Genomic DNA, 26,114 nt, shown 5'->3' with positions numbered 1-26,114 from the left:
ACCTGGCGCTAGCCGAACTAGAACCAGACATCTTATTTAAAGAGAAATCAAGCCAAAATCAATCAAATCCACAATCAACGTGTGCCTAGCCACCGATCCAAAAGTCAAGATACCAAAAAATCAAAAAGGGGTACTTATAGTAGCCAAGTTTCCTAAATTCAAGACGGAGGTGCTGAAAACTGTGTTTACAACACCGGCGACAGAAAAATTATGAATAGAAAATGGGAATGATTCCTGATACCCGCCTCCCAGCGGCGGGAATGGGTACTAACCACCTGACTCCCACTACGTGTGTCGTAAGTTTTTTAATTTCTGTCGGACTTCGGAAAATACAGCTATATATATATCTGACAGGTAAGTTTCATGAACAAAAAAAAAATTCCAAACTTCTGTTTACGTTCAGCACTTACGAGTACCGAACGATCGCCAAGCAACCACTTTCACCTAGCACACAGTACGTACAGTAATCAAATTTTCATTATCTCTCTTCAACTACTGAAACTACCAAACAGTATAATAACCATTCATTTCTATTCTTTATTCTATCTTTACCTAATATTTTTTTTTATTAAATGTATTGCATGAACAAGTTTTTCAATTTACAGCATCCTTTTACCAATAGAATACATAGAGCACAAGGGGTAGATGCTGACCAATGGGAGAGCAGGATCTTATGGGGTGATTAGCATCAGGAACCAATGGGAGAGCAGGAGGATGGTGGTGAGTTTACTGTTGGCGGCGCACGAGTTTTAAAATTGTTCTCGGTGGTCCAGGCGAATCTCGGGACTTTACAGCAACAACCTTCCGTAACTTGAACTATTTTCGTATGTAGAGCCAAAAAAATCTTTGTATTTGCTTTCGTATCTCGAGTTTTTCTTAAGTTGAGCTTTTCATATGTCGAGGTACCACTGTACTTCTATAGGGCATAAATTCACTAATAGCAACTTTTACACTGGCTAAAATCAAGACTCGGCAGCTCATGCAAGTTCAGTACTGATCTTGACTTCGAGGGGCAACGTACAGCCTCTCTGTCTCATATGACATCTTTTTATAAATTTGCTGATAAATATAGCAAAGGGCTGCTGTTGGTTTTAGGTCTTGTCTTTTACAATAGTATGTCAGTTGGAAATGTAAAAAAACATGTACAAATAAAAGAAAAAGCTCCTGAATCTTTGTTCTCAGTAAATTTATGTGAATATTTTTCAATAAATATGCTAAGAATTTGTTGCTGATTTTATTTCTTATTTGTTGTGATATTGTGAGAGCTGTAATTATAATTTTACAAAATAAAATAAAACTATTTATTAGAAAAAAGTTGGTAAAATTTACTATTGCCTTGTAAAAGAGGCCCCACAAGGGGTTGTAACAAGTCAGCAACCAGCTGAGAATGGAACCCATGCCAATAACTGGGAAATGCCTGTAATATAACTGTAATTACAAACTTCAAAAGTGATAGTATTTTAAAGAAATACAACCATCTTTACATTTCACTCTTTTCAAATAAGGATCTCTCTAAATGATTTACTAATTTTAAATATCAATATTAATGCAAAAAGCCATAATATCAATTAATTAAAGAGAATACTATAGTAAATTAGTAAGATTTTAGTATAAATTTAATAATTATGTAATAATGAAGGAAATCCCAATTTTCCTGCATTTTTTTTAACTCTAGGTACTAGGCTGAGGTTGGTGCTGTCAAATATATCAGGTAATGTGACAGGAGCGGGAGCGAACGAGTTGCGTTGCCCCCCCCCCCCCACCCCCCCCCCCCCCCCCCCTCTCTCTCTCATCTCCTCATTCTCTCTCTCTCCATCCTCCTCTCTCTCTCTCTCTCTCTCTCTCTCTCTCTCTCTCTCTCTCTCTCTCTCTCTGTGAAATAGTAACAATGATAATAACATAACTTTAATTACAAAGTTCATATGTGATAGTAAGTATTTTAAAGAAATACAACAATCTTTCCCCTTCACTCTTTAACATAAGGATAACTCTCTCTCTCTCTCAATTAGATATAGAGGTGTGGCCCTTTTATGCAGCATGAAGAGCTTCAGATAGTTTACTCTGTCAAATGCTTTTCTAACATCTACAAAACATGGGAAAACAGGAGAGGCTGATGATGGGTAGTAGTTCAGCAATTCTTTCAGTATGTAGATGCAGGTGTCGGTCGAGTGGTTTGCTTTAAAACCGAACTGGTTGTCAGTGGTGTGTAGAAAGGGGAGAAGTCTCACTAGAAGAACCGACTCAAGTATCTTCGATGCGATCGTTGTGATCACAATCGGCCGGTAGTTGCAAGGGTCGGCTGCATCCTTTAGATTGTTTTTGATTAATGGTATCAAGTGAACTAAGAGTAGGGAGTCTGGAAGAAACTGGTGAATTATGCACACATTGAATAGGGCAGCTAGCAAAATGTAAATTATCAGATGGCAGAAATTGAAAGCCTCTGCAGGAAGACCATCACAGCCAGGTGATTTATTATTAGGTAGGCTGTTTATGGCATCGCTGATGTTAGCTGGTGTAATACGGTCTGCAAAATGAAACTAAATGTTGTGAGTATTTGGTCATTTATGCAATTCAGGATATTGTTGAGGTGATCGCCCCACATACTTGCAATAGCTTTCTCCGACTGCTTCCCCTACTCTCTGTGATAGCTTTTAATTTTGAGATTTAAGGACTGGATATCTTTACAAAGACAAGGGTAATCACGAGATTCTAAGTTTCTAGACATTGCATCGCCTTTTAGTTGTTTTTCATTTAACCTGCAGTGCTTAAGAGCAAGTTTGAATTGTGCTCTCGCCTGCCTCATTAGTAATGCAGTGTGTCCTTCCCTCGGGATACCATTTTGCCTCCACAGTAAAAAAATTTCTTGTGAGTATGTATACAGATCTTTAACCAAGTCATTCCATCCAGGTATATTATGAGAATTACCTTGATTTAATCTACAGGCAGTCCTGCCCAAAGCAAGCATAGCGGAGATTATGTTCGAATAGAATTCATTCAGATCCCTCCTGTGGTGGTAATTTCTAGAATTTGTGTTGGTACAAAGTAAGGCGTCTGCCGGTTGAACTATTGACCGCAATCTGGTTTCCATGGTCGCCCTAAAGTATCTGGTTTTCTGTTGGTTTTTTAAGTCCCAGTTTACCGCTGGTGGGCTTTGAAGTCCCAGTTTACCGCTGGTGGGCGGTCAATTAGGGGGTTCACGGTAAGGAGGGATGGGGTACTGAATGAACCTGTAATGGGATGTGATCGTAGCACGTTGCAAGATTGTAGCAAATATTGCAGGTCATAATAGAATTATGAAGTTGTGGAGATGTGATGCAGTGGTCCAGCCAGGAGGTTGTAATTACATCCGCACTATTATGTACATATAAATAGGAGGAGGGAGGGTGGAGCATTTACATCGCTAATTTGGAAATCCTGATTTTGACAGAAGCGAGTAAGTTCATTATAAAATTGTTTTGTGGGGTGAGAATTTAGGTCCCTGATTAAACAAATATGATAAGCAGGAGAATCTTGAATAATACTGTGTAAATCCCCTAGAATCATGCAGTAATGATCAAAATTAGTTATTTTCCCATGGCATATAAACATTAATTATTAGTACAGGCGGCCCTCGGTTAGCGGCAGGGGTTCCGTTCCTGGCCACCGACGCCAAGCGATTTTCGACGCTGAGCGATTTTAAAGCCTACGGCCGCCGCACACCTTCTTTCGAAACTCTAGACAAGTCAAAGGCGCTGTAATCCCACAACGGCGCAATAAGTAAAATTATATTTATGCAGTGTAGTACTATAGAAATTACTGTACAGTACATGTGGGTGTCTAAAGTATGTAAAGATATAATAAAGTTTATACAGTGTACAGGTAGCTGTAGTGTTCAGGTTACGATCATTAGTCTTATGATAGTTCGATTTTATGAGAGATCAATTTACAATGGTCTAACTTTATCCATCTTCTAGTTACATAAGTTCAATAACAGCAAAAGAGAATGATGAAAGTATGGTGTTCAACGTTATACTCGTTGCGTGAACGTGTACAGCCATGAACAACCGAACGAGAAACTACTTTTTTTTTTTTTTTCTAAGTACAACCGAACTGGATAACATCTGTTTGGCTTGTATTTCGATCATCGTACTACAGTGCAACATTACCGTATTTGTTATAAATGGCGTTATGTATAGAATAGAACTGAGATATCTTAATGCAATAACTTTATTCGCTATAGATCAGAGATCAATATAGATTAAAGATCAATCGGGAAATATACCGTTAAATTTAAACCTAGTTATAACTGAAGCTGAGAAAACTGTTCAAGCTGCTAATGACTATTATTGTACATCGGCAACAAGGATAAAACTGCAGTAAACGTCTGCCATCACACACAACTGTAGATAAAATTGGGATAAAATCATTTTAATCAAAACTACTGTGCTTGAAAGAACACATTTTACTGTTGGTTTCACGCCGATATAAGATAAATAGCGTAAAGTTCGTATTACGATGATATAAAGGATTACGTATTGCGAACGGAATCACGTAATTTTTTACGCAATAAACATGCCGCCAACGTAATCTGTTAACGAAAAAAAATAGTAGTTCACATTCACAACGAGACATATTCAATAAATATTTCCACCTAAAACACGCTGTATATGGAAAAATAACTTTGTCTCATATAAGTCAAGTATATAGATATTCGTTTATGCTAACTAGAAGCAAGAGCATTCGCTCAGAATTGCGTTATGGTGAAACAGACTCGTATTCATCAGCTGATTTCAAACCACAACATTGGACGCTCCGCGGAATACTGGCTTAAGTTTGCCGTAGTATTTTAAAATACAATAATATGAGAATACTTACAATATTCTTGGATACAGTGAAATAATGTATAACTTTTTAAAGGATTTATGGAAAAGATGCGTAATTAATAAAATAACACAATGCATTTTTCGGAACTGGCGGACAAGAACGAACATGAAAAACCATCCCCTTACAACGTGGAGCCTAGTTACAAAGGCTGCCTTAATTTGTATCTTATTTCTGTACAAAAATGAAAATACCTTTACGCAATATGTTTTCATACACATTTTAAACATAAAAGCATAAACATTTGAAAAATCGACACATCGATCGCTAAATTTGCACTTTTTTTTTTTTTTTTTTTTACTATATTTTCGGAAGAGCGGCAGACGGCGGCATACAAGAACGAACTTGAAAAAAACATTGTAGTCGATAAGTTGAAGGGGTTTCAAAAGCTGCCTTTTTATCATATTTCTGCACAGAAATAAAAATACCCTATTCGTAGTACATTTTCATACACATTTTAAACATAAAAGCATAAACATTTATAAAATCGACACATCGATGGCTAATTTGCACTTTTTTTAAATCGACATTTTCGGAAGAACGGCAGGCGGCGGCTTACAAGAAAGAACATGAAAAAACGTCGTATTTGATAACGTGAAGGGCAGTTTCAAAAGCTGCCTTTGTATCATATTTCTGTACAGAAATAAAAATGCCTTTCACGTAATACATTTTCACACACATTTTAAACAAAAGCATGAACACTTATGAATCGACACATCGTAGTCGATAACTTGAAGGGGAGTTTCAAAAGCTGCCTTTTTATCATATTTCTGCACAGAAATAAAAATACCCTATTCGTAGTACATTTTCATATACATTTTAAACTTAGAAGCATAAACATTTATAAAATCGACACATCGATCGCTAATTTGCATTTTTTTTAAATCGATATTTTTGGAAGAGCGGCAGACGGCGGCTTACAAGAAAGAACATGAAAAAACATCGTATTTGATAACGTGAAGGGCAGTTTCAAAAGCTGCCTTTTTATCATATTTCTGTACAGAAATAATAATGCCTTTCACGTAATACATTTTCATACACATTTTAAAAAAAAGCATGAACATTTATGAATCGACACATCCATAGCTAAATTTGCACTTATGTAACTCGATATTTTCGGCATAGAACAGCGTCAGAGGCATATATTTTACCCTAATACCTACGTAATAACTCTCCATAAAATTTGTTAATATAATTTGCATAACCTTTATGGTCTGAACGGCATTTCTACATATTTATGAACTCGTTAGACAACGGCGCTAGCGGCGCTGTTAACTGAAATTTGTGCCGTAAAGATACCTTTAAAATGCCTTATTTTTTTAATGAATATTTTTGACAACCGCCGTAAAACCGATTCGCCGTTGAGTGATTGCGCCGTTAACCGCGGGCCGCCTGTAATATAAACATAATAAAACCTCAGAGATTAAGACAGTAATAAGATAGTAATTTAAGGGGCCTGGCCAGAACCCTTATATATGGGGGTATAGGGCAAAAAATGCAGTCATGAAAAAATTCATGGAGCCTCATATGGCAATTGAGAATATGTATATGAAATATTTCGTCAAAATTACTCTAACTTTTGTAGTTACAGGGAAATTAGTAAATGTAACTCAATAAGCCAAAAACAATGATCTGTACAAGAAAATGCAATATTTCTTCTGTTATCATAAATTTTGATAATTATTGTCAAAGATATTGTGAGCAATGGCATCTGTAGAGATTCCATGAGTCGCAGAAGGGAAGTCAGTCAGCTACCAAGTAAGTAACCACAATTCAGTGCGAGCACAAACACCAAGTAGTCTACACATTCGAGTTTCACCTCTGACATTCGCTTGCTTTTACATATGTTTATCTTTGTTTCGGCAAGAATTTCATCATGCCAATGAGGAAAAGACAAGCAAAACATCTCGCTAACATGCAGACGAAGAAAATTCGCTCTAATATGATTACAGAATATCATAATATACACGATATTAGCGTAGTTAGTGAAGAGAGAGAGGGAGGGTTACGTAGTAAGTAACGCCCCCTTCTTGCCTGACGCACACGTCACACTGTGCCCCAGGCTACGATCTTTGAGCAAAGGGATCTTCATTTATGATAAATAACATAGTTTTGGTTTATTAACCCTCTTACGCAGACTGGACGTATTTAACATCGACATTTTTTGTCTCTCGTGTGCTGACTGGACGTATTTTACGTCGACTTACAAAAGTTTTTTTAAAATTCGCGGAAAAATACTTATAGGCCTACCAGCCTAAAACTTTTGAATCACGCGCCTTGGGGTATGCTGGGAGTTCATGGATCAAGGTGTTGTTTTGTTTACAATCGTTACGCAGGCGCGCAAGCGGGAATTTCTTTCTTGCCGCACTAAAAAGTATCTGTGACACATCTCGGAAATTATTTCGTCACTTTGACATAATTTTTGTACCATTGTAAATTAGCCGTTACATGAAGTATTATATATGAAAATGTGCGCATTTTTATGTAGAATACAACAATAAAATATTCATGATTGTAGCTTTTATCAGTTTTGAGATATTTTCATATAAATAACGATAATTGCCAAAATTTCAACCTTCGGTCAACTTTGACTCTACCGAAATGGTCAAAAAACGCAATTGTAAGCTAAAACTCTTATATTTTAGTAATATTTAATCATTTACCTTAATTTTGCAACTAATTGGAAGTCTCTAGCACAATATTTTGATTTATGGTGAATTTATGAAAAAACTTTTTCCTTACGTCCGCGCGGTAACTCTTCCGAAAAAAATCATACATGCGATTGTGGTAATGTTTGCACCATTTTAAAATTAGCCGTTATATAAAGTTTTATATATGGAAATGTGCGCAATTTCATGCACAATACAACTGAAAACAACCCATGGTTGTAGCTTTTATCAGCTTTGAGATATTTTCATCTAAATAACGATAATTGCCAAAATTTCAACCTTCGGTCAACTTTGACTCTACCGAAATGGTCAAAAACGCAATTGTAAGCTAAAACGCTTATATTCTAGTAATATTCAAGCATTTACCTTCATTTTGCAACAAATTGGAAGTCTCTAGCACAATATTTCGATTTATGGTGAATTTATGAAAAAAATAACATTTTCTTTACGTCCGCGCGGTAACACTTCCGAAAAAATCATACGTGCGATTGTGGTAATGTTTGCACCATTTTAAATTAGCCTTTACATAAAGTTTTATATATGATAATGTGTGCAATTTCATGTAGAATACAACAAATAATAATTGAAGGTTGTAGCTTTTCTCATTTTTGAAATATTTGCATATAAATCACGATAAATAGAAAAAAACCATGTTCGGTCAACTTTGACTCTACCGAAATGGTAGAAAAACGCAATTGTAAGCTAAAACTCTTACAGTCTAGTAATATTCAGTCATTTATCTTCATCTTGAAACAAATTTGAAGTCTCTAGCAAAATATTTAGATTTATGGTGAATTTAAAAAAAAATCTTTCCTTCCCTCCACGCGCGGATTCTCCGCCACAAATCTCCGAAATGCGTACGTCCCATTCTCGGAATATTTGCTCCGTTTCATATTAGGCATTTCATAGTTTTATATATGAAAATGTGCGCAATTTCATGTAGAATAAAACGAAAAATATTTGAAGGTTGTAGCTTTTCTTATTTCTAAAATAATTGCATATAAAAAATATATATATAAAATAATTCGACATTCGGTCAACTTTAAATCGTCAGATATGGTCGAAAACTGCAATTGTAAGCTAATACTCTTACAGTATATTCAATCATTTGTTTTCATTTTGAAAGAAATTGGAAGTCTCTAGGACAATATTTAGATTTATGGCGAATTTAAAAAAAAATATATTTTTTTACGTCCGCTCGTTACGAATTCATGCATCATTTTGTGATAATATTTTCTCCGTATTGCTTTTATTGTTTTACAATGTGTTATATACCAAAATGATCGCAATTTAGTGTACATTATAAGGGGAAAAAAAGTAACTTGTTACCTTTAACCGTTTTGCGCACAGCGCGATTTGAATACAATTATATATGAAATTTCGTTTTTGCGCTATCATATATCGCAGTATTTATATATGATAATGATAATTTTTTTCATTTCTGATGGTTGCATACTAAACTTCAGGCAATGACAAAAAAAGGAGCCAAAAATGAACTCTTAATCTTGAAAACTAAGCGCGCTGTGATATTTTGAAAAAAATATTTTTTCCGCTTCCGCGCTCACTCCAAAACCCCTCCGGCATACGGGAGACAATTTTTTATTTACCGCTCCGGCGTAAGAGGGTTAATACCCAAAAAGGAATTTGCAATTCAAAATAATCATGATTTATTAATCTTTGTTTTGGCAAGAATTTTATCATGCCACATTTGTTTATCTTTCTTTCGGCAAGAATTTCATCATGCCAAAGAGGAAAATAGAAGGAAAAAATCTCGCTAACATACAGAAGAAAATTCGCTGTAATAAGCCAAGTTAGTGAAGGAGAGAGAGAGATAGTTGCCCAAGGCTATGATATATGAGCAAAGGGATCAACATTTATGATTAAATTATGTTAAATAATGTAGATTTGGTTTATTAATACACAAAAATGAAATATACATTCATAATAATCACTATTTATTAACACTGTCTTTATAAAAATACAAAGGAAAACTTTGAACGCCGGTATCTCAAAACTATACTACTTATTGACCTTCAAAATCTATCTTCTCACTTAGTTTTAAAGCTATAACATTGGAATTTGGTATATAACTCAGAAAGACATTATAGAACAATCAAATGAATCCCTTTTTTCCTATTTTTGTTTCGTCTTTTTGCTTACATTTTTTTCCTGATTTATAGGGTTTATTTTTTTTACCAGAATGAAAATTCATATCTGGCAAAAAAAAAAAAATGACTTTTAGAAAAAAAAAACTCCTCACTTGATTGGAGGTCTACATCAAGTCTATATATGATAGTAATCCCAGGTCTTAATATTAAATATCAAAAGAGGAGATAGAATTTGAAAAATGTTACTTTCGGGATAAATCGCTCTAGCGTCACAAAACCGAGGGTCAGATACAAAAATCATATGCGGTTTGGAGATGTCCCAAGTCACCTTATCAAGTGGTAGGAATATCAAAGTCCTGTCTGTAAAAAATGGCATTAGCCGGTCAGCCCCCTTAAGGTATATTTGAAGTAGGATGTTATTCAAGGTATACATTTGGTATCTGAACTTTGAAGATAGGCAGATGTAAGTTTTTAAAGGGTTCTAAATATTTACAGCTTTGAACTATTTGTGCTGGGGGGGGGGGGTGGGGGGGGGGGGGGGGGGGGGGGGGGCTGGTATGCATTCCCGCGAATATGGGGCGTCCACTGTACTATATATGTAAAGATGGTACTGATTACCCTAGTGCAGGCTAAGCTATATTCGGGATACAATTTTTTCAACAAACAATGGGTTTTTTTGGAATCTAACCCAATTGTAGGTAGGGGAATACCCGTACTTACGAGGAGATACTTATTATGGTCACACCCCTGAATAAATTATCCCACAGGTACGCACCTGTTTCTCCTTCATTCTTCAATGAAGAGAGCGAAGTCAAAGCTGACCCAAAGGAAAGCTTCTATGATGACAACAGAAACTGGAGGTGGAAGTCTAACACTTATGAGCAATATCCATCTTGGATAGCTTGGGCGTACATTCAGTGAGTTCCTACGACGAAATCGGAACATAGGCCCTCATAATAGAACTCTGAGAAATCTCTGTACAGTTATCTTTATTCAACTCACCGATCCCAGTGTAGCCAGGAAAAAAGAGGGAATGGGAGAGGATAGAATATTCTTTTTCCCACCCTGCTGGCAGGTCCAGCAGGAGGGGAGATTTGCGTGCGATCATCAAGCTGTGGTGATGATGGCAATGAAACTCCAGCAAAACTTCTATGCCTCAGCAAATAATGCTACTGGAAAGAGCAGATGTTTTTGTCTTCCAGACAGAGTGTTCTTCTCCCCACACTGGTTCGTTCGCGTGAACACAAGTGGGCGTTGGGGAAGTTGGCAAGGAAATGCAAAATCTTGCCATACATCCATCTTCTCCAAAACCAAACCCTTGCATGAAGCGGACTGCACAAAGGACCTCCTTTACAACATTCATGAAATTCTATCTAGAAAAACAGACATGTCTAGGTTGAACCCATAGCAACAATAATGCTAGTAATTTGGTATCGTCAGGTTCTTGTGATCTTTAAATGGAAAAACAAAGTCCACAGCAGTATATATGTATAGTATATTGCTAAATTCAGGTAGCTTTCACCAACATACTACATATATACTACTATAGAATTTATTTTTCCACTAATGCTAGTGTTTTTACAGGCAGGTGTAAGTTACTGTATGACTCGCCCCTTCTCCCACACTATGCTAGAATCGGAATGGTGAAATGTCTTTCCGGCATTTTTTGCATGCATAATCCTCTATAGTAGTTTGTACACTTGGAGTGTTTTGCGGACAAACATTCCCCCAACACCATAGTTCTAGAGAAGGAACCCATGGATCTAGTGGTAGGAGCACAAACCAAAGTTTGGGCTACTGTTCCCCCAACCCCCCCCCCCCCCCACCCTAAACCCAGGGGTAAGCATAACCAGTACTAATCCCGAAGGATTAGGAGAACCTACTGGAAAATCAACTGCTTCCTCTGTGCAAGGAAGCAGACCCTTTCAAGTCCCATTAAGGAGCTTCTTGGGGAAGGAGAGGCTACCTTCTTCTTCTTAGACTGATGAAGTCTTAATAAAAGAAGGGGAGGAGGCAGCGTAAGAGGACAACACCTTTCCTCTATTACTACTAGTGTGTATGACAAGACGATCTGAGGATTGATCTCTAAATAATAACAGTTGTAGCCAAATTCCGAAAAAGAAATACTCATCAGAATTCTGACTGTTTGCCTTATACCTCTCACAAGTTAGTAGTAGTCAAATTCCGAAAGAGAAATACTCATTGGAATTCTCACTGTCCACCTTATATCCCTCGTAAATCAAGAGGTTCAGGTGACCAGGTAAGGAAAAGTGGCAGCCTACCTGTCATGTTAGGAGAACCTGTGTTGGGTAAATTGTGTGCGATCACCAACCTGTGCTTCCTGTAGCATGGGGAATTCGTGTAGTTTTTGTGCCATGGCCAAGAACCATCCTGGATAATCAGAAAGTTCACTTGGACAGAGCTGAGCACTCACTCCAGCCAAGCTGAATCAAGTGAGTTGAGCAGATCACTACTACGCAACTATGAGTGGTAATCATCAGCTATGAACTATTGCTTCCTCTCTCATTCACTTCTTCGAAGCTGAAGTCCTTCAAGAAGAATATACAGGGATTCTACATATTCTGCCCAACGTGCTCTGACCCTATTGTCCGAGGCACAAGAATGGAACCTGACCACAGACTCACCGAGCACTCATGATTCCAAAGAATTTGAGCTTTTGGCGAGTGCCGGAAATATCAAGTAATTCTGAATCCTGCATGAACAGTCTCTTGCTCTCAGAACACTCACGATTCTAGAACACTCATGATTCAAAGAATGCAAGCCCCAAAAATTCTAACGAATTTCAGTGTTCAACCTCAGCAAGACTCCTGAATTTTGTAAGATCAATCATTGGTTAGAGTTTCTAATCTCGCTTGAGTGGCCGGACTTACAAGGAAACCAAGTGCTCAAATTTCAAGGAATTCAAGCGCTCGGCAGGACTCCTGAAACTCGTAAGGACAATCGTTGGGAATGCCTCGTCTCATCAGAGTGCTAGGACTAACAAGAAACTAAGCACTTGCTGAGCACCTGAAATTCCAAGGATTTTAAGCACTTGGCAAGATTCCCAAATCTCGTAAATACAATCATTGTGAGTGCCTTGTCTCGCCCAATTATTCGGACTTACAAGAGACCAAGAACTTGGAGAGTGCCTGAAATTCCAAAGAATTTGAGCGCTTAGCAAGACTCCCAAATCTTGCAAAACAATCTTCAGGAGTAGTCCTCTCTCAACTTCCAAATAAGGGAAGGAGGAACACGCACAGAACATTCTTAGATGCAGGCATCTAAGAACTCTCAATTCAACAGAACATGCACTCAAGGCTCCCAACATGTGAGACTCCATAGGAGAATGCAAACTGGATTCAAGCCACAAAGAGAATCACTGCCTCCTGAGGGACAAGCAAGCCCTTGGAAGTTGCGCAGAACTTTCAATGGGAAGCTCTTCCCCACTTCTCCAGGTGTTCGAATCCTCAGAATCAGGATACCAGGTGGGAACCTTCAGGCACTAGCGAGCACTCAGAAAATGCTAGCGGAAGAGCTGGTAGGAAGAGACAAGACACATGAATGTCTCACCCCTTCTCTCAACCTTGTGCCTGAACTCGGAGGGAGAGAACATTTTCAGTCAACAGCTCGGGAAGCTCACGAATCATAAGAAACACAAGCACTCGAAGCGACTTGTAAAAGAGCGCCCAACACAGCACCAGTCTAGAGGTGGAGCCTCTAAACTGATAATGGGAATGCAAACTGTAGCTTGCACTCCCACAGCTGCTGAAACGAAAGACCCAGGGGTATGTGAATCGTTTCATGAACCCAAAGAATTGGGAAGAGCTGACGAGAGATCCCAGTGCCTCTTCGGAAGGAGGCAGCCCCTTGGAAATCCTGCAGGAGGACTTCTCAAGAGGGGGAGAAGCAGCCTTCCTCCACTTTGGCAAATCGGGTAATCCGGTTTCCCAGGACCTCCTTGAGCCTCAGAACATGGAAAAGGGCAGCGGAGGATGATGTTTCTTCCTCAGGGCTTTTGCTAACCGATGAGGACCATACATCAGCAGCACTAGACAAAGGAATCACAAGTCAGCTGGAAGTAAAAGCTGCCCCAATTCATCAGGGCAACAGAAGCAATTTAACATGCAGCTCAAAAGGGAACAGCACACACCCCAGGGTCAGTGCCACAGCATTCTTAAGTATCACAGGTACACGCCCAAGGGTTAGGATAACCAACATCACAGGTACACTCCTGAGGGTTAGGATAACCCACATCACAGGTACACTTCCAAGGGTTAAGATAACTAACAAAGTTAGCTATCAAACCGATTAATGCTGTATACTACGACTGCTAAATGTCAGCCTGAAGCAAAAACAAAATATGTTTAATAAAGGCCACTCTTCTCGTTCCGAAGGGCACTGCCCTCCAAGACAAAGAAGACTACTTGCCAACACCGGCCCCGACCCTCCTAGCCTGACAAACATGCAAGGAGGGCAAAGATATCTCTTCGAAGGAGAAACACCACAAGAATGATTACCAGGAAGGAAAACCAAAAGGCAAACATACCGAATTTCCTCCTAGGAATAATTGAAAATGTAAGCGCAAAACTTATAAACAATTATAATAAATGTACTGTCCATCCCTTAATATCAAATGGCGTGAGGATGTGAAAAGTGTGTATTACACCCTTGCCATCAATCCTGAGACACAATATGGGGAAAGGCAGTTAGCAAGGCGATCACAAAAATTTGGCTTGAATATTAATAGATATCAAACAGGGTTGAATATTAATATAAAACACAGTATATTTCATAAGATCAAAACAACAAAGGAAAGCACCCACCAAAAAAGGACATTAACGACAGTCAGCAAAAGCTCACATAACATACATCTTTATTGGAAGATGGCCAAAAGCAAAGTGGAGTGTTTACATCTGGGCAAGCAAGTCTCCCTGCCTACCGGACAGTAGTTACTGGCCAACCCACCTTATTCAAAAGTTTTAACAGCCGTTCCAGCTTTGCCGTAAAGTAATTCCTAATATAAAGGACCGAGGGTTTGTAGATTGTGTGGGAACAAATATTAAACAGAACTTCTGATAATAATCCCTATAAAATCCAGCCATTAACAGATAAAACTGCCAATGAAACAGTAACCTGGTAAAGATATTTTGATATTAAAACTGTCAACTTCTCAAGCATTAAATTCCTTTGGAATTAGATTTAGATTTATCAGAGAAACTACTTTTCTGTTCTGAGATGGAATATTTTTACAAGATAAAAGGGAATTAAGATGTTCTAAGTAAACAAAACTAAACAAAAGTTTCTTAACATCTCAAAATGGTGTATATAATGAAACCATCTGAAAATGATGTAAAAAGTCTACAGTTCCAATTGTTTTCAATGCAGAGAAATACATACCAATCATTATGAGATGCTGACACCTTGCAGTGAGTGCTGTGATGACATGGGCTTCCAAAATCTCAGCCGCTTCTTCAATGATAACTGAAACAAAGTGATATTTAACTTAGTGAGTCTACATTGGTGAGCAATATAGTTGTATTACATAAAATAACTGACATTTTACAGAGCAAATAAATGGAAATATTGTAGCATCATGATTTTACTAACAAAAAATTCCAACATGATTAATCAATAAACAACATTCAGTTCATACATAGCATCAGTTAGTTTGATATCTGTATTGGTAATATCTTTTACCTTTTTATGCATATGAAATTAGTAAGAAACCATTCCATACACAGCATAACTAATTCTTATCAGAAATTTCAATTTTTCATGGGAAAACTAAACAAAAGCCTTTAGTGTAGGATTATTCGTTAGTGTAAGCTGAAACCAACCATTTACCAAGTTGTTAACAAGGTAGTTAACTGGTGTTTAACCCCTTCTTATGTGAAAATATTGTGTATATATCAATGAATATTTTAACCACATAGGCAAAAAATCTAAAAAAATATATTAAGGATAATAGAAAAAATGGGAATATTTAGTGGAAAAAGTAATTGCAGAAGTAGAAATAGTTATAAAGTAGTAGAAATAGTAGTAAAGTAGTTGAAACAAAGCAACAGAAAAAGTAGTAAAGTATTAGTAAAATAGTAGTAGTAATGGCAGTACAGCGTACTAGTTTTCTTCATAACAAATAGCCTATTTGAGGAATAATTCTATATCAATGAAAATGATATTGTTATTTTACAATAAAGTTTTGTACATACTTACCTGGCAGACATATACTTAGCTTACGTCTCTGACGTCACGACAGAATTCAAAACTCGCGGCAAACGCGACAGGTAGGTCAGGTGATCTACCTTACCAGCCGCTGGGAAGCGGGTGTAAGAACCAACGTACCTTTCTTGCCAGATTTTTTCTCTCTTCTACCTGTCTCCTGAGGGGAGGCTGGGAGGGCCATCAATCGTATATGTCTGCCAGGTAAGTATGTACAAAACTTTATTGTAAAATAACAATATCATTTTTGTACATGAACTTTCCTGTCAGACATATACTTAGCTGATTGACACCCTTGGTGGAGGGTACAAGACAGAAAATAACAAAGAAAAGGTAGACAACACCTGTTGTAGTATAAAAATAACCTTGGTTCTTACCTGTTTAGGCTGAAGACTTCATAGGTACTGTCTATTAGTCTGCATAGCCATAAGAGCTACAGCGAGGGCGTGACCTACAGCTGAAAAGACTCTTTGGGTCAACTAACGGGACTTGATATCCGCTTACTTAGTAGAATCCAAGTCGGATCATGTCAATGGGGATTCGCCCTCTTCTATGACAGAACCTGTCCACTACCAACGCAGGGAGCTTCAAACCAAATCCGATCACCTAACCAAACTAAAGTTATTAGTATTACGAAACGAAAAAAGATGCCTACCTGCATCATTTTTCATACAAGCATATGAACTCAATTACCAAAAACAAGGGAAAAAACTACTAAGGATATGTTCCAGCTCCCTGCCCCAGCACCGAATCCGCCAATACGTACGGGCCTAATGCGAAGCACTCGTCATACGTAATACTGATGTCTTTAAGGTAGTGGTTGGCGAATACTGAATTACATCTCCAGAATGTAGTTTTCGTCAGATTCTGAAGAGACATATTCTTATTAAAGGCCAAGGAAGTGGCAATGGCTCTCACTTCATGAGCCTTGACTTTTAGGAGCTTGTAATGTTCTTCATTACAAGATCTATGTGCTTCTTTCACTAGACTTCTAATGAAGAAAGACAGCGCATTTTTCGACAATGGTCTGCTGGGGTCCTTTACAGAGCACCATAGTCTGTCCTCAATGCCCTTAAGGGTTTTCTTCTTCTGAAGGTAGTATTATAAACTCCTAACAGGGCAAAGAGTTCTTTCGGGTTCTTCCCCTACTAGGGCAGATAATCCACGAACCTCAAAGCTCCTTGGCCAAGGATTTGAGGGGTTCTCATTCTTTGCTAAAAACGAAGGAAGGAAGGAACAAATCACGGAATCTACTTTGAAACCTACCCTTCCTTCTAGGGCATGAATCTCACTAACCCTTTTAGCGGATGCTAGAGCCATGAGAAACAGAGCTTTCCTCGTAAGATCTTTGAAGGAGGCTAACTGTGGTGGCTCAAACCTAGAGGACCTCAGGAAACAAAGAACCACGTCCAGATTCAACTTGGAACTTCGTTCGAAGTTTTCTGGCAGTTTCGAAAGATCTTAAAAGATCATGCAGATCTTTGTTATTCGAAAGATCTAAGTTCCTATGTCTGAACACTGCAGCCAGCATGCTCCGGTAGCCTTTGATGGTAGATACTGCCAAACCGCATTTTTCTCTGAGGAAAACTAGGAAATCTGCGATCTGAGTCACAGAGGTACTGGAAGAGGGAAACTTCTGGTTCCTGCACCACCGGCAAAAGACGTCCCACTTCGACTGGTAGACTTTAAGGGTCGAAGGTCTTCTAGCTGAGGCGATAGCCTTAGCTAGCAGCTTTTGTCGAAAACCCCTTCGCTATGACAAGACTTTTGACAGTCGAAAGCCAGTCAGATTGAGAGCGGGGAGGTTTCTGTGATACCTGTCGAAGTGGGGTTGTCTGAGCAAATCTTGTCTTTGTGGAAGTGCTCTTGGAAAGTCCACCAACCATTCCAGTACCTCTGTGAACCAATCTTGGGCGGGCCAGAACGGAGCTACTAGCGTCATTCTTGTCATCTCTGAGATAGCAAATTTCTTGAGGGTTTGTCCCAGTACTTTGAAGGGGGGAAAGGCGTAGACATCTAGACCTGTCCAATCTAGGAGAAACGCATCCACTGATACTGCCCCTGGGTCTGAGATCGGGGAGCAGTAAAGTTCTATCCTTGCGTTCCTTGCTGTTGCAAAGAGGTCGATGTGAGGCCTGCCCCATCTTCTCCACAGGTCTTGGCATACTTCTGAGTGGAGGGTCCACTCGGAAGGCAGGAGTTGATTCTTCCTGCTCAGGAGATGGGCCCTGACGTTCCTTTCTCCCTGTACGAATCTGGTGAGAAGACTGATCTTCCTTGCTTGAGACCACAGCAGAAGATCCCTTGCTGTTTCGTACAGGGAGAAGGAGTGTGTCCCCCCCTGTTTTTTGATGTACGCCAAGGCTGTGGTGTTGTCTGAATTGACCTGAACTACTGCATTTCGGACGTGGGGCTCGAAGGCTTTCAATGCCATCCAGACTGCCATCAACTCTTTCTTGTTGATGTGCCAGGACACCTGATCCCCCTTCCAGGTGCCTGACACTTCTCTTGTCCCGAGCGTCGCTCCCCAACCTGCTTCCGACGCGTCAGAAAACAACACATGGTTGGGGTTCGGCATGTAAAGAGACATTCCTTCCACAAAACGGAGTGGGTTGTTCCACCACCGAAGGTCCCTCTTGATTCCCCTTGAGATCTTGAAGGAGAACTCCAGATCTAGGGAGCGACGCCCCAGTTCTGGTATAGGAAGAACTGTAGAGGCCTGAGATGCAACCTTCCTAGAGAAACGAATTGCTCCAACGAGGAGAGTGTCCCCAGCAGACTCATCCACTTCCCTCGCTGTGCATGCATCTTTCTTTAGGAAGGTCGTTAGTTTCTCGTAGCAACGAGCTATCCTCTCTGGCGACGGAAAAGCCCGAAAAGCCAGAGAAACTATCCGAATCCCCAGATAGATCCGCTCTTGACTGGGAGAGAAAGGCCCATGTTCTCCCCAGTTCTGTACCACACACCTCTTTTTCCAGAAAGTATGGCTGGAGGCATACAGAAGGTGGTTCTGACCAGTTCCTTCTTTGACAACATCCACTTGTCAAGCGACTGTAGAGCTCTCTTCATAGAGATAGTCGGTCTCATCTTCAGAACCGACGAAGACTTTGGTACGATTGCACTCGAAAAAAGTGATCGAGGCGAAGGAGGAGCAGCAGGAGTCAACGAATCTCCATACTCTTGCAAAAGAAGGGCTGTCAAAATTCTATAGTTAGAGAAGCCTTCTCTACCATTAGTCTCGTCTTCCGAATCTACGTCCAACCCGTGAGGAGAATCCGCTTGAAATACGAGAGGATCTTCACCAACTTCTCTCTCTACTGGAGACAAACTCCTACTAGGAGAGGGACTCATCGAGTGAACAGATTCTCTCTCAAGTCTACTAGGTGTCTCGCGTCTGCTTGACTTCTCACGCCTGGCAAGCTCCTTGCGCTTGGCTGGCGCTTCGCGCTTGGCTGGAGCTTCTCGCTTGGCTGGCTCCTCGTGCTTGGCTGGCGTCTCGCGCCTGGCTGACACCTCGCGCTTGTCTGGCGCCTCGCGCTTGGCTGACTCTTAGCGCCTGGCTGGCGCCTCGCGCTTGGCTGACTCCTTGCGCCTGGCTGGCGCCTCGCGCCTGGCTGATTTCTCGTACCTGGTTGGCGTCTCGAACCTGGCTGGAGTCTCGCGCCTGAGAGTATCCTTGTCTGGTGCAACGCGCTTGGCTAGCTCCTGACGCCTGTTAGAATCTTCGCGCCTGGAAGACGTCTCGCGCTTGTAAGGCTCTTCATGCCTAGAAAGCTGTTCGGGTCTGAAAGACTTATCTAGTCTATCTGGTACCGTAAGCCTGGAGGACGCTTCACGTCTGGCAGGCGAAAGGAGACGAGACTTCTTAATAGGAAGTCTAGCGTCCTTTTTGCGAGGGGGATCCCTCGAAAGAACTCCGACTAAAGAGGCTAACTGTTCTTGCACAGCTAACAAAATCCTCTTTGAAGCCACACCAGCGTCCTCTTCAATAGAAGAAGCAGGAGACCTCGAAGGTGTGCGATCCTCAACTACCGATCGTGGAGACGTCGAGACCATCTTAGCCTTCTTGATAGAAGAGGGGGCTTCCTCCGAGAAGCGCTCTGGGCTCGAGTCAAACGCGGGTTCCTTCCAGTGCCTTTTCAGTGGCCTAGATAGATCCGAGTCCTTCCACCCTCGTTTAGGTGAAGGAGAACCGGACGAAGAGAAACAATCTCGTAGGACGCTTCTATTAAAGCGGTCCTGAGCAGTCTGTTGCGAAACAGAGCCTGCTGAAGGGACGCCTGACCGTTGGGGATTCCCCACGACCTCCGTAAGGCTTTCGACTTTCCTTCTCCTCTGGGTATGTGAGCTTGGAAGAGGTCTAGGCCTGGGAGCATCGCAGGGACGGTCAGACGCCCCCTCCACAACACTGGGAACACTCACTTCACTAAGCAAATCGCTATCACTTCCCTTACCTTGCATGGCCGCCATTTTTGTCTTCATCTTACGAAGAGTAGCCTTCAGATTGGCGATTTCAGAAGCCGAATCTGAATGCAAAGCCTGTGAGGGTTCAGATACAGAGGGAGAATCAAAATAATTAATAACAGGAGAGTTAGACTCAGAAAAAGGCTCAATAGGCCTTGTACTTACACCCTTATGTGCAGCCCGTCTAATTCTATCCCTCTCTAACTTCTTCAAGTAAGAAGTTAGAGTCTTCCATTCATTAGCATTCAACTTTTCACACTCATTACAGGTGTTAGCTAAAGAACATTCAAACCCCCTACACTTACGACATACAGTGTGAGGATCAACCGAAGCCTTCGGTATCCTCACCTTGCAGCCTACATTCACACACACTCTCACACTAACACTTGAATCAGACATTCTAGCAGAAAAATCAAAAGCAAGTCCAAATCCAGTCCACGGTAGCGAATGCCAAAACAACGATCCAGGTACGTCACCAAAAAATCCAATAAAGTTGATCAAAAAGTCTTGAAAAGCGAATTCCAGTCAGGAGGTAGTAACAACAATGTTGATACCACCGGCGACAGAGAAAATATGATAGAAAACGGGAATGGTTCCTAGTCCTGCCACCCTGGGCAGGCCGGTAGATCACCTGACCTACCTGTAGCGAGTGGCGCGAAATTTGAATTTCTGTCGGGGACGACGGAGTCTTAGCTAAGTATATATCTGACAGGTAAGTTCATTGTATGAAAATGAACAATGTTGGCATAAAATTTATATTTTTGCTGAATTTTCAAAATAATAATTTTTTCGCACTGTCGAGCGCTCCCAGACACCTCAGATATCTGGGGACACAGTGCTCAAAACTAAGCAGATATGAAAGAGTTAAGCTCTCTAGTAGAACTCGACTGCTCAAACCCCTTAACTAGAAGGAAAGTTCCCAGGAAGAGGAGATGTCGATACCTTTAAGGTGTAACACCAAACTCAGGGCCGCCCGTAGCCTCTAATGGCAGAAACGGACAAATGTTTCTCGTCTCTGAGGAAGGTTAAAAGTCTGCTATTTGCTGAATATACATTGCGATTGGAGAAAAACCCTGTTACAACACCAATTACAGTAGATCGCTTATTGCCTTGGAAACCACAGAGGTCAACTTTCTGAGACTACTGGACATATGCCCTGCCGTCCAAGAAAAGCCTCTCGCTCGGAGAAACTTGAAAGCCTCCAAACGTGAAAGGAGGGATTCTACAGCAGATCTGGGAACCACTCCGCTTGAGGACACAGAGGGGCTACTAAAGTCATCTTGAGACCCTGTGAACTCATTAGCCTGTTCAGAAATTGACAGATCAAACAAAACGGAGGGAAGGCATACAACTCCAGGTTGTCCCGGGGATGTTGGAATAAGTCCTCTCCCAATGCTAAAGGATCTGGGACCATTAAATAGAATATCTCCAGCTTCCTGTTGAAGCGAGTCGCAAAACCACCACCTGCAACTTCTCCAATCTCTGATCTGACGGGAAAACTTTTGCCACTGTTGTATCGATGACCATGCCCAAGTACAAAATCCTTTGACTGGGTACGAGGTTCGACATTTCCTGGTTGACTACAATGCCCAATTCCAGACAGAACCAAAGTAGACGATCCTTGTCCTGCAGCAGCTTTTCCTTGGAAACTGCCAAGACCAAGAAATTGTCAAGGTATGCCTGCAAACAGATCCCCTGAGCATGGCCCAACTTGACACAAGAGAAGACCCTTGTGAACACTTGAGGGGCTGTTGTCAGCCCGAAGCATAGGACTTTGAACTCAAACATCTTGTTCCCAAGAGAGAAGCGAAGGAATTTCCTGGACGTCAGATGAACAGGGATTTGGAAGTGTGCGTCCCTTAAGTCTATCGACATCATGAAGTCGCCTTCCCTCACGGCTGCCAACACTGAACGAGGGGTCTCCCATCTTGAACCGTGTCTTCCTGATGAAGTGATTCAAGGTGGATAAGTCGATCACAGGTTTCCATCTCCATCCTTCCGACGCCTTGAGCACCAAGATGATGTGACTGTAAAACCCCGGAGACAGACGCACCATTTCCTCTGTCGCAACCTTGTCCAGCATCTTCTGCACCTCCTCCTGAAGAGCCAAGAACTTCAGAGAATCTGGAGGATATGCCTTCGTGAGCTGCGGTTTGTCCAACAGAGGGGAAGAGAAATCGAATGGCAGTAGGTACCCCAACCGAAGGACATCTACCACCCACTTCTCCGCCCCATAACTCGACCACTTAGCCCAATGGCCCCACTAGGCAACCCCCCCCGTGGCACAGGAGAGGGAGAGGCGCCTAACCTACCAAGGGCCCCATTACCTCTGACCCTTGGGGCCCTTCTTGGCCTAAAGGAACGAGAGCGAAAGAGACGTTGATCCTCTAACCAAGACTGAGTCGAACGGGAAGGCCCTGCCAAACTATAATTCCTCGACAGCCTACCAGGTGACAATCTTCTTGACTACTGCTGGACAGAGGGAGGAGGAGGATCCGGATGTCTCCGAGTACGAGACTCCGACTTGAGACACGGCCTGGTGCACCAGTCTGTCTTGGTGTCAGCCCGGCACTGGCCTATCGTATTTTAATCAGCATAAGGTTAGCCCATAAATTAACACTGAGGTGAGCCATATACGAAAACGCCTTGCCTCCGGACTGCAACAGATTGGCAAGAGAGGATGCAGTCACCAACCCTTCTGGGGACCTATCAGAAGCTATCTTGGCAATGACCACAGACCAGAAGTCCAGCCAAGAAACCGTGAGCAACATGGAGTCTGCCATAGATTCCAATGCTGAGGCAGCCTGCGGAGACGAGGACGGAGCCACCGATCACACCTGCTCCAAAGTCAATCCGGCTTCATGCGAATGATGTCTGCGTTAAGATGGTGCAACATAAAAAAAAAAAAAAAATAGTTTGTAGCACAGTGCGTCCTAGCCCCATGAGAGGCAGTAGTAGCAGCTTGGTAGAGCCCCTAGAGTGGAGCGAACCGTCCCAGTCCGAAACAGAGGCATTAACTATGCAAGACCAACTGGACGTGCCCTGAAAGGGAAGCTGGAGAGAAGATTTGGGATCCTGCATAGCTCCCACCAAGGCTTCCAAGCAAGAAAGAGGGAAGACAACTGAGCCTGAGACCTTCTTTCCAAATTGTTGAACCCACGAATGAGATCAATAAACTCCGAAAAGGAAGACAAAAACTCTTGTCTCTCCCTCCTCCTGCTCCGGCAACGGAGACCGACGATGAGAAGGATGTGTATGCTCCTTTAAGGCACCTTCTTCATTAAAATTAACGGTAGGATCAGCAGCCAAACAGCCCAAAACACCAACTAACCTGTCTGGGCTGGGTCCACGCATCAGCTCCTGAGACAAACCCACTATAACACTACAAACATCACTACGTTCTCCTCCAACAGATGATTCATTAACATATCCATGAATGGTCATGGGCGTGGCCGACTTACGAACATGAGTTGGAGAGGAATCCCGAACACTTGAGATCGAAGGAGAATCCTCAAGAATCGAACTCTTAGAAGCATCAGTGAGAGGGGCAGGCAAACACTCCTGCTGCAGCAACTTCATGCTCACCACCTCTGACCTATTGACAGGCGCCTTGAGATCCTTACGGCGACGAATAGGCTTCGAGAAGAAGGAGCACTTGCATTATGTGCACTGACAGGGGAGGTTGCAACACACTCGAGACATGTACGGACGGGGGAAAATGCAACACGCCCGCGATTCGATGCAGAGGACGAAGCAGCCGCTACAGAATACACAAATGAAGATACACTAACACTCTCGGGAGGTTGCAACACGCTCGCGATGTGCATGGACGGGGGAGGTTGCAACACACGAGATGTGCACGGACGGGGGAAGTTGAAACACACCACGATTCGATGCAGAGGACGAAGTCACTAATACTCTCCGAAACACCAACAGTCTTGAGAACATGTCCGCATAGTTCCTCCCTCGTAGGCGAAGAAATAGCAAAGTCCTTAGCTTTTCAACACTTGATACACCAACATGGTGTAGAGGGGGAAATCCGGATTCGCGGATTTCTCTCTAGACCATATCTACCCATTATTTGCGGGCGATTCGCCTAATCGCAGGATTTTCCGGCAAAAATCATCACTAATTAGTGTATTTTGATGTTACTTTCATGACTAAATGCATTTTTATGGTACAAAAATGATTTACTAATTTTCAAAAATTAATACTGATTAATACTGTATTAGGAAGATTACTAATTAGTGTATTTTGATGTTACTTTCATGACTAAATGCATTTTTATGGTACAAAAATGATTTACTAATTTTCAAAAATTAATACTGATTAATACTGTATTAGGAAGATTACTAAGATTAAATGATATCACATAATAAAAATAACTCTCTCGCTCTCTCTCTCCTACAGAGATGTATGGGTTTTTTTTGTATAAATAACTGATTTACTATTTTTAAATATTAATATTAATGTATACAGCAATAATATCAATTCATTAAAGAAAATAATAAAGTGAACTAGGAAGATTTTAGTTTATAAATCTGAAAAATTATGTAAGAATGAAGGAAATCCTAGTCTTCTCTCTCAAACTTCAAGTACTAAGGCTGTCAGATATGTCAAGTAATGGGATGGAGGGGGAGGAGCTGTTGTGAGGCTAAGAAGCAAGAAAACAAGGGAGGAACTCAACAAGAAATACAAAGTACAAGAGAGGGGACTAAACAACACAATAGAAGATGCAAAACAGAGGCTTAAGGCCAAAGCACATAAGATCCAACGGTACATGAACAGGAATAAGGGATACCAACAGAACAAACTATTAGGAACCAATCAGAAAAGACTATACAGCCAACTAAGAGGGGAAAACAACCACCCAGAAATTCCTGAAGCCGAACCAAGTAAGAGACTCTGGGAAAACATATGGAGCAATCCAGTATCACACAACAAACATGCAACATGGCTCCAGGAAGTCAAGGAAGAAGAAACAGGGAGAATAAAACAAAGATTCACAGAGATCACGACAGACACAGTCAGACACCAACTAAAGAAAATGCCAAACTGGAAAGCCCCAGGTCCCGATGAAGTCCATGGATACTGGCTCAAAAACTTCAAGGCCCTACACCCACGAATAGCAGAACAACTCCAGCATTGTATCTCAAATCACCATGCACCCAAATGGATGACCACAGGAAGAACATCCTTAGTACAAAAAGACAAGAGTAAGGGAAATATAGCCAGTAACTACAGGCCTATCACCTGCCTACCAATAATGTGGAAGTTACTAACAGGTATCATCAGTGAAAGGCTATACAACTACCTAGAGGAGACAAACACCATCCCCCACCAACAGAAAGGCTGCAGAAGGAAGTGTAGGGGCACAAAAGACCAGCTCCTAATAGACAAAATGGTAATGAAGAACAGTAAGAGAAGGAAAACCAACCTAAGCATGGCATGGATAGACTATAAGAAAGCCTTCGACATGATACCACACACATGGCTAACAGAATGCCTGAAAATATATGGGGCAGAGGAAAACACCATCAGCTTCCTCAAAAATACAATGCGAAACTGGAATACAATACTTACAAGCTCTGGAATAAGACTAGCAGAGATTAATATCAGGAGAGGGATCTTCCAGGGCGACTCACTGTCCCCACTACTCTTCGTAGTAGCCATGATTCCCATGACAAAAGTACTACAGAAGATGGATGCCGGGTACCAACTCAAGAAAAGAGGCAACAGAATCAACCATCTGATGTTCATGGATGACATCAAGCTGTATGGTAAGAGCATCAAG

At 41.1% G+C, this 26,114-nt stretch overlaps 1 pseudogene; it reads right to left on the bottom strand.

Annotated features, from left to right (window-relative positions):
- The window catches only part of LOC135216233 (NFX1-type zinc finger-containing protein 1-like), a 228,053-nt pseudogene that overhangs the window by 162,090 nt on the left and 39,849 nt on the right, over window positions 1-26,114 (bottom strand).

This window comes from Macrobrachium nipponense, chromosome 11 (assembly GCF_015104395.2).
Source record: "Macrobrachium nipponense isolate FS-2020 chromosome 11, ASM1510439v2, whole genome shotgun sequence".
Classification (NCBI taxonomy): domain Eukaryota; kingdom Metazoa; phylum Arthropoda; class Malacostraca; order Decapoda; family Palaemonidae; genus Macrobrachium; species Macrobrachium nipponense.
This window is presented reverse-complemented; position numbering and strand designations above follow the sequence as displayed.